At 51.1% G+C, this 7,847-nt stretch overlaps 1 pseudogene; it reads right to left on the reverse strand.

Annotated features, from left to right (window-relative positions):
- Positions 1-5,395: 5,395 nt before the first annotated feature.
- Positions 5,396-6,247, reverse strand: LOC117063038 (annotated as a pseudogene).
- Between the last annotated feature and the right edge of the window lie 1,600 nt (positions 6,248-7,847).

Here is a 7,847-nt window from a genome sequence, read left to right on the forward strand (position 1 = left end):
GGGACAATACAGGTAAAATATTTATTTATTTAATTTTTATTTCTTTTTGAGACAGAGTCTTGCTCTGTCACCCAGGTTGAAGTGCAGTGGCACCATCTTGGATCACTGCAACCTCTGCCTTCCAGGTTCAAGTGATTCTCCTGCCTCAGCCTCCAGAGTAGCTGGGATTACAGGCACCCACCACCACACCTGGCTAATTTTTGTATTTTTATTAGAGATGGGGTTTCACCATGTTGGCCAGGCTGGTCTCGAACTCCTGACCTCAGGTGATCTGTCCTCCTCAGCCTCTCAAAGTGCTGAAATTACAGGTGTGAGCCACCATGCCTGGCCCAGGTCAAAGATTTAAAACTGTACCTGGCACAAGGTAAGTCTTCAATAAAGGTTAATCTTTTTTTTTTTAATCGAGACAGTTTCGGTCTGTTGCCCAGGCTAGAGTTCAGTAGTGCAATCTTGGTTCACTGCAACCTCTGTCTCTCAGATTCAAGTGATTCTCCTGCCTCAACCTCTGTAGCTAGGGCTACAGACACATGCGCCACCATGCCCGGCTAATGTTTGTATTTTTAGTAGAGCCAGGGTTTCACCATGTTGGCCAGGCTGGTCTCGAACTCCTGACCTCAAGTGATCTGTCTGCCTCAGCTCCCCAAAGTGCTAGGATTAGAGGCGTGAGCTACCATGCCTGGCCAATAAGGTTAATCTTATAGTACACAGCCGGGCTTTATCTTGGAAATCCTACACATCTTGGTTTGAGGACGTGTTGCTCCAGAGAGATTTCACATTTGTTTCTGCCAAACATCTGGGGACTATCAACCTAACACCATTCTTAGCTAATTTCTTGACTTTAGTTTCCCAGACCAAATGGTAATCAGTTCAAATCCAAACCCAATGGGGCCAGGCATGGATTCTCAGGGAGACTGTCCCACTCAGAGCCCAGGAGTTGAGACACATGTTTCCTTGTAATTTCTTTTTATTAATTTCTGTTTTACCTCATTCTATCACTGAGGGTATGGCCTCCAAGGGTCCTGCATTTCTAGGGGCCTCACTTCCAAGTCCCTGGCTCGTGCAGGCCCTGGGTTTGGTATTCAGTGCCTGGATGGCTGTGGACACCGAGGCGCTCTGTTCCTGAGCTTGGCAAATATCTCCAAAGGGCAGCAGCTGAGTCCACAGCTGCTTCTTTGCTTCTGTCTGCTGGGGATCTCTCTTACTGATGTGTGCCCCGCCGTGTGTTTAACAGGATATTCAGGATAAATTTTCCAGGATTTCTAGGTGCTTTGTGGCAACAGGACTTTCAGATTTTGTAGATTTTCCTCTTCCTGGAAACAAACATACCCAGAGAGATTTTATAACTGACTTAAGCCCATGCATCTTGGACAGAACAAGAGTCCAGTCCCCTGTTTAGCTCACAGACCCCAACAGCACCTTCATGGTCCTGTAGGCACCTGGGGGATTGAGACTGGGGAGTGTGACGTGGAGACTTCTTTTCAGGGGACCTCAGCCTCACACTGAAGCCTTCTGTTACCATCTGACATTGCTTAGCTCTAGGCTCCTCCTCCCCTTTCTCCTCCTCCTTCTTTTTCTTCTGTTTTTATAAATAATTGTGGAAAGATGTAAATTTTTTTTACAATAAACACAAACAGCTGGAGCTCATAACATTTTCCAGGGCTGTCGATCTAACAACTTTGTCAAAGTGAAAGGCAATCGGTCCTCAGTGACCACGTGCTGGTTCCCAGCAATTCGTTTTTTCCCCACCTCCCTAATCATTTAAAAATTACTCTAGGCTGGGCACAGTGGCTCAAGCCTGTAATCTCAGCACTTTGGGAGGCTGAGGTGGGTGGATTACAAGGTCAGGGGTTCGAGACCAGTCTGGCCAACATGGCGAAACCCTGTCTCTAAAAATGCAAAAATTAGCTGGGTGCAGTGGGTGCGTGCCTGTAGTCCCAGCCACTTGGGAGGCTGAGGCAGGAGAATCGCTTGAACCCAGGAAGTGGAGGTTGCAGTGAGCAAAGATTGTGCCACTGCACTCCAGTCTGGGCGACAGAGTGAGACTCCGTCTCAAAAAAAAAAAAAAAAAAAATTACTCCATACTGGAATTTTGCTCAAAATTGGTCAGGCTTGCTGGTTTGTTTCTACTTTTCATTTATTTAATTTTTTGAGATGGGGTCTCACTCTGTCACCCAGGCCGGAATTCAGTGGCACAATCATAGCTCACTGCAGCCTTGACCTCCTGGGCTCAAGTGATCCTCCCACCTCAGCCTCCTGGGTAGCTACAACTGCATATGTGCATCACCACGACTGGCTAATTATTACTATGTTTTAATTTTTTATAGAGATGGGGGGGTTTATGTTGTCCAGGCCGGTTTTGAACCCCTGGACTCAAACAATCCTCCCTCCTCAGTCTCACAAAGCGCTAAGATTATGGGCATGAGCCACTGCACCAGGCCTAGTTGGTTTTTAGAATTCATCTTTCCTCTGCTTTTGAAAACTGAGCTGGCCTTTCCTGTCTTCAGACTACTGGCCTCTTTTCTTTTCTTTCTGTTTTTTAAAAGCAGTCTCACTCTGTCACCCAGGCTGGAGTGCAGTGGTGCGATCTTGGCTCACAGCAACCTCTGCCTCCCAGGTTCAAGCAATTCTCGTGCCTCAGCCTCCTGAGTAGCTGAAATGACAGGGGCCTACCACGCCTGGCTAATTTTTGTATTTTTAATAGAGACAGGGTTTCACCATGTTGGCCAGACTGGTCTCAAGCTCCTGACCTCAAGTGATCTGCCCTCCTCAGCCTCCCAAAGTGCTGGGATTACAGGTGTGAGCCACCACGCCCAGCCTGTCTTTTTAATTCTCTTGATTTCTTAGGTGTTTTCGCGTTTGACCTGTGCTGAAGCTCTCACGTTCTTTCACTTTCCCTCGTTAGAAATTTTCCAGTTTTGAAAGTGTGAAACTAACGAAAGTGACCCAAAGGTTTCTACCCTCCCTCGCTTATCTGAAGATTGGAAAACCTGTGATGTGAGAAATCTGGTTTTGGAATTCATAAATCAAAGCGGAAGTAACTTCGCCAGACCAGTCAGATGAGCTGGTGAAGACCCAGGACCGATGTGATTAAAAAAATCGGCCCCCCATGTGGAAGGGGATCAGGTGAACTCTGCAGACCAGAAAAGGGGAGAAGGAGGGTCTTAACTCCCAGGCCACGTGCTAAACACAGTCACAAATCCACAGCCACCTGATACAAATGTAGCAGGTATTGTATCATGGAGTAGGATTGGGGATAGCTGCCTCCAACTAGTTTAGTAACCTATGGAACTCAGTAGTTGTTCATTTCACAATCAGGTGCCTGCCTCCCTTGGGCCTCCCTGCTGCACCTGGCCATGTGGAAACTTCTGTAGCTCCCTGGCTGTGCAGGAGCGACCACAGTGTGCCCCTCCCAGGACCACTGTCCCCTTGTCTCTGAGGCATCTACGTGGACCCAGTCTGGGTTGAAGTCTCATTTCTCTGGATTCCCACGGCAGCTGGCGGCTGCCTCTCCCACACCCATCATTCTGTGTCATGGAAAGCTGTGCGTTTGTCTTCCTTCCCACCGAGTTTGAGTCACTCGAGATCAGGGCCATGACCGTGAGCTGCATGTCCTCGGCACCCAGTGTGAGGCGTGTACAGTAGAGGCTGACCGACGTCTTGGAGGCAGAAGTGAGTACATAACTGACAATTGCTTAAAGTCGGCCGGGCCACGGTTTACAGGCTGGGAGGATCACCAGACACGGGTGGGGCACAGTGGGGCAGGGGGAGGTTCCTAAGGCCACTCATCAATGGAGTTTGGAGGTGGCTGCCCAGGGGTAGCCTCTGAAACGTTCTGGAACAAGCTTGTCCTGTCACAACGTGGCTGTGTCGGGACCCTCACCTGGAGGCCTTGGGTGATGTGTTTGTCAGTTTCACAGCCACGCATTGGCATGAGCCGGTGTCCCCCAGGCCACGCGTCGACATGGGCCCGTGTCCCCACATAGCTGAGTCCCTGATGCAGGCTGGGTCCCTGGGGAAGCTCACTCAGAGACAGAAGAGTGTTTATTGGTGCAGGGCAGTGCTCTTGGGTTTAAGGTCTGTGAAGGGAGAGAAGAAATGCCAGTGGGGTAGAGGGAGTCGTCGGGCAGTGAACCACTGGTTCCCGGGGAAGCTCTGGAGCTGGCACAGCCCTTCAGGGTCATCCTGAGTGGAGCCCAGGGCTGGGCCTTTATCCCCAGTGTGGACCGCCGGGTGCAGGTGCCTAGGAGGAGGCGTGTTGTGGGTTGAATTGTGTCCCTCCAAAAAGATACATTCAAGTCCCAAAACCCGTTACCTGAATGTAACAAATCCGCTGTAGAAACCAGCATTCAGATCTCAGCTCTGCACAACCATAATCACTATCGAGAGCCGTGACTGTTATGTGGGTTTAGAGACATGTTGTGGGGGTTATACAACCACGTATTACTGTGCAAAAAGACTTCACTCAAGCCCATTAGTGCAGAGGTTCCTTTAACTGTGGAGGATTAAATCAAGGAATCAGAGATAGTTTACGCTGGAAGGGACTTTGAGGTGTTCACTTAATTGGAAAGCAGGTCTTCATGGGCCCTACGTGGGTGTTGGTATCCACAGAAACTCCAAATCCCATCCAGGGGAGGCTGACACAGGCACCAGGTGTAAGGCCCTACCCCCGTCAGGCCCTCCTCCGCGGGCCTGGCCAGGAAGCTCAGCCTAGCGTGAATGCTGTGGAGGGCGCCCCAAACTCCTGCTCCAAGACAGAGGCACAGGCATCACCTCCCAGGACTCACCTGGACGGGGCTGCCTGGCGTGAGCTCATGCCCCTCCCATGCCACCTGCTTTAGTGGCTGATTGCTATGTCAGGCAGGGCCACCTGCCTGATTCAGGCTGCTGTGCAGCCACCCAGCCTCAGAGCTGCCTGTGAGCCTGGCTGAGGCCTTTGCTGCTCATTCCCGCTGCCCTCTCCCCTGGCGGGGGCTGGTCTCCAGGACACCCCCATAACCCCCTTGCACCCAGATCTCCGTCTCTGAGTACGCTGCAAACCCGGCCCCAGCGTGTGGACAGTGGCGTCCTTCTTGCACATGCTGGGGTAATTGATGGCTGTATCTGCTCCGAGGCGGCAGAGTGGGCTAGCTCCCAGTCCCAACAAACGGCCCACTGCGCCCTCCACACGTGCTCAGCACAGGCTCAGCAGCCTGGGGAAGAAGGAAGCCGCTCTGCTCAGTGCTCTGGGTGCCTGGCCCTGTGAACAGCACGGGTTGTCCCCACGGCTCACTGTGCCTCCTCCTGGCCCACATCCACTCTGGCATGCTGGTCACAGACATGGCCCAGGCCTCTGTCCCCACAGATTTACTATTTTTTAAATGTTATCAGTTATTTAATTAGGTTCTTTTTAAGAAATTTAGAACACCAATTTGTGAGGATAAATTCTATTCCTCAGAGCAAACACAGATCGCAGGTAGCCCTGGAGCTGAGGAATAGCTTTGATTTTTGGTAGAATCTGTGAGTCCACAGCTCTCTGGTCAATCTTGCGCTGCCCTGTAATCTCGTATTTCTCTTTTTCTGTGAAGATCTCACCTTCCTGGTGTCTGGGCTTCTGCAACTGCTGCTTCTTGAAGTAAGCATCAGTGAGATGTTTTGGGAGTTTTACATTGCTGATGTCAATTTTGGTGGAGGTGGCAATGACAAATGTGTGGTGTGTTCTTCATAGAGGAACTCGATTGAGGACCAGAGGTCCAGTCCTAAGTAACAAGCCACTAGCCAGCTGCTTCAAGAAAACCACCGTCTTGCCTCTGTGGCATCCAGTGAAGATGATTAGAATGGCTTCGGGGGTAATGCTGGCTCACAGCTTTCTCACATGCTGACTGAAGGGCTTTTTGCCATGGCTCAACAGCTTTCGAAGCACATCTCCAGTAGGATACTATCTAGGCATTTTGTTAACCACCCAGGTACCACCGTTCTTGTCGCCAACTGGTTTTGTAACAGTTGCAAGAAGCTTCTCCTTTTTCTTTTCAACCTTGGACTTAGCAGCTCAGTACTTCCTCTTCCATGTGTCCTTTCTGGAATACACGGCAGATTGGGAATACCTGCCAATTCCTCTGACAAGGACAGGACTGAGGCTGCAATGGGACTTCCCCTTCTTGAGCTGTTCAGTCTTGAGGTGATCCCTTTTCCCCTTGTCATCAACATCAGCCTTCTTTGCTTCGCGTTTCTTCTCTTTAGTATCCGGCTTCTCAGCTTTTTCACCTGCCATCTTGCAAGATGGAGAAGAGCTCTCCTACAGCTTTGCTTCCAAGAAACCTGAGCTTTCTTCCTGCAAAGGGCCTTATAGAGAATGTTCTCTGGTCTTCTTTTCTTCCTTCTGCAAACTCTTCTCCAAGGGGCCAGATGCTGGAGATGATGGGACTGTCTTGTAATCTAGGGAGGGGTTATCATTAGCCTGTGGTGCTAATTACATGAATTCTTAAACCCCATGTAAGCACGCTGCACCCAAGGTGCAAAGAGAATGCAGCTCCTTTGTTTCTACTGGCTGGCATTGTCTCTTGTGGATGCCACAGTCTCTTCACAGACATGTGGTCCGCACTGCCGACCTCCCTTCTTCCCCTCAGCCCCTGATCCTCTCTGAGTGGGGGCGGTGCATGTGGTGGGGGAAGGAGCGCCTCTGGTCTCTAGGCAGGTGGCTGTTCTGCCCTTGGGTAGGCCCTGGCTGCTGGAGGCTTAGGTGGTAGATCTGTCTTGTCCTGCTCCTGGGCAGCCTGGTGGGCTGTTGCAGAAGCCTGTGGCTGCTGTCTTCTGTGGTCTGGGGAGCTCAGCTGTCCCCCCTGGCTGATGACGTCCTGGCTGCTCTGGGGGTGCCCTGAGGTCTGGCTGGAACTTCCATTTGATTCTTGGCTCAAACAGCCCCATTGACTGATTGCGCCCTTGGCTTCAGAGTCACTTTACCCCCATGAAAATGACTCTCTGACAGGTCCCCATGCCTCAGCTAATAGGTACCTAGGGGTTCCTGCCATAACACATGGAGCTGGGCAGGCCCTGAGTGTCACCTTGGGCTCTTTTTGAGTCTCTGTATTTACCCGGCTGCCCTGGCCTGGGTGGAAGTTGGGAGTCCCAGAGCCATGGGGGTGGGGCCCGCAGGCCAGGTGTTCTTGGAGTCCCCATGGGAATCAGGTCGAGGCGTGGCCCTGCTTTGACCTCTTCAGCATGCTGCTTTGTGACCCTCCTGACTTGGAGAGTGTGGCCTCAGGGGAAGAGGGGACACTAAGGGTTGCTGTTTGTGCCACCTGCCTCTACCCCACTCTTCCTCAGCACCACCTAGTGGGAAGGCTCTGACCTCCGGTTTCCCCCAGGTGGCTCAGATTTTCTCCACTCCACATCTTTCTCCTTCCAGGAGCAGGATCTTCCCCAGTTCTGCCTCGAGGCCAAGATGGCAGTCAGGAATCAGGCTTTAGGAAACCATTAACACCCAGTGTGAGGATTTCAGATCCTGCTCCCCTGACTTCCACATCCCCTAGGCTGTCACTGTACCCCCAGCACAGGCCAGCACCAAACAAAAACACAGACACATTCTCCTAGAAAACTCCAGACAGCCTGGTAAGGCCTCTCTGGACCTCGTCGGAGATGTGGGAAACACTCTTTGAGAAACAGTGCTCCAGACTTCGCTGTGAGTCCCCAAATGATACAGATTTCACCCGATGCTGTTATTTAGATGACTGCAATACACCAGATGATTTGGTTGTAAAACTTCTGGAATAGAGGTTAAGTTCAGGAATCAATCCAGAAATGCTCTTCACAGTGTACAGTGTCACTGGTTGTAGCACACTGAAGTCACGACCAATAGAAGGCAGCCTTTGGGA

This window comes from Trachypithecus francoisi, unplaced genomic scaffold (assembly GCF_009764315.1).
Source record: "Trachypithecus francoisi isolate TF-2019V2 unplaced genomic scaffold, Tfra_2.0 Lachesis_group17, whole genome shotgun sequence".
NCBI lineage: Eukaryota > Metazoa > Chordata > Mammalia > Primates > Cercopithecidae > Trachypithecus > Trachypithecus francoisi.